This window comes from Pseudophryne corroboree, chromosome 1 (assembly GCF_028390025.1).
Source record: "Pseudophryne corroboree isolate aPseCor3 chromosome 1, aPseCor3.hap2, whole genome shotgun sequence".
NCBI classification, from domain to species: domain Eukaryota; kingdom Metazoa; phylum Chordata; class Amphibia; order Anura; family Myobatrachidae; genus Pseudophryne; species Pseudophryne corroboree.
This window is the reverse complement of record NC_086444.1, coordinates 626417718-626418253: the sequence shown is the minus strand read 5'-3', so window position 1 is coordinate 626418253 and position 536 is coordinate 626417718.

Genomic DNA, 536 nt, shown 5'->3' with positions numbered 1-536 from the left:
ATATGCATATATGAATCTACATTATGCCTGCAAGGCTGTGTATTTCTTCAGCGCATCTGCACACCATCGATGGTTATGACCCTCGATTGTGCACCATAGAATAGTATTCTACCATCGAGGACTTGAGGCACCATCGCCATCGATGGCATCCATCGATGGAGACCATGTCGATGGCCATCCCTACTCCCCCTATTCCCGGCCTGTGCGTGCCTCGGTCGGAGCTGATGTGCGAGCTGACGTCACGCTGCGTGTACTGACGGCGGCGGATTTCCCGTCGTACCTTGTGTCAATTTGGAAGGCTACGGTCGGTTCCCGGTGTCAGCGGGGAGTGCGGGGAAGATGGCGGCTCCGGTAATAACCATTGCAGGAGAAGCAAGGGAAACACAATAGGTGACAGCGGGGGGACAGGCGGCGGCAGCAGCGGGGCCGCACCGAGCAGTGACACAGGCAGCGGGAGGAGAGAGATAGAGGGCAGTCACAAAGCGGCGGGGGGTGGTGCTGGAACATCGGGACTCTGTGCGGGTGCGAGGCGGGGG